General features: G+C 44.0%; 1 pseudogene; it reads right to left on the bottom strand.

Annotated features, from left to right (window-relative positions):
- Nucleotides 1-312: 312 nt before the first annotated feature.
- Nucleotides 313-700, bottom strand: LOC100728862 (small ribosomal subunit protein eS12-like; annotated as a pseudogene).
- Nucleotides 701-1,122: the final 422 nt, after the last annotated feature.

The raw sequence follows: 1,122 nt of genomic DNA, 5'->3' as shown, positions 1-1,122 counted from the left end.
TGCCAGGCAGTCACTTAAGCCACTGAGCTAAATCCCTGGTCCTTTTTTTTGTCTTTTTGAGGCAGGGTCTCCCTATGAAGTTTAGGCTGAACTTGAGCTCACTGTAGTCCAGTCTGGTCTCGAATTTGCAACAATCCTCCTGCCTCAGCCTCCCGAGTGCCGGGATTACAGGTGTGTACCACCACGCGCTGGCATCACTCCCCTTTTTTTGTGGTACTGGTATTGAATGTTATAGAACTTTCATACTGAGCTACTTCCCTAGCCCTTTTTAAAGTTTTTTTTTTTTTTAAGCAACTAAACCAAAATTTTTATTCATTCACTTCTTGATTTAAAATACTCTTTGATGATGTTTGTGGTCTGAAATTATTTACCATAGTCCTTAACCACTGCACAAGTACAACCAACCATCTATGGAGTTTTCTTTCCCTCTTGGTCAACGTTACAGAGACCTGCCCATTCCCTTCATTTCCTGCTGTCATCAGCCTTCATTTGGTGTATTTGGTGCCTGCACTAACTTTATGTACATAAGCTCATCACAGTTGGATGCAAATGTACAAAGATCGGCTTGGCATTTGTCAGGGCTTTGGCAACTCTGTGGATTCCATAGGCTGGGCCACTGTGGGTGAGGGCGGTCCTCAGCACCTCTTATAAAGCACTTCGCATGACCATAACAACTAGCAGCAAAGCCTTCCTTGGCCATGGCTCAAGTTATAAGTGAGGCTAAATCTTAAACATACTTAAGCGTCTGCCTCTGTGTGACTTGGTGTCTTCAGGGAAAGACACTTGTCTTTTCTTTTGAGACAGGGCCTTGCTAAGTTACTAAGTAGCCCAGACTGGGAACAAATTTGTGATCCTCTTGTTTCTGCTTCCCAGACTGCTGGGATTACAGATGTGCACTAACCCACGGGCCAAGTTGGCACTCCCCCTTTCTGCTATTGTGAATAGCTGTGAGCTTTTGTTTCCGAGTATTTGTTTGAATACCCACTTCTTCTTTTGGGGGTAGACAGCTAGGAGAGAGACAGGTAGGAGAGAGTTTTCTGGCTCATGGTAACTCTATGTTTAGCTCACTGATCTGGCAATTTTGTTTTTATTTTTGTGTGTGTGTGTGTGCTGGGAATCGAA

Source organism: Cavia porcellus, unplaced genomic scaffold, assembly GCF_034190915.1.
Source record: "Cavia porcellus strain 051 isolate PalLab524CR breed Dunkin Hartley unplaced genomic scaffold, mCavPor4.1 scaffold_19, whole genome shotgun sequence".
Classification (NCBI taxonomy): domain Eukaryota; kingdom Metazoa; phylum Chordata; class Mammalia; order Rodentia; family Caviidae; genus Cavia; species Cavia porcellus.
Note: the sequence above shows the minus strand (reverse complement) of the source record. Positions and strands in the feature narration are given on the sequence as shown.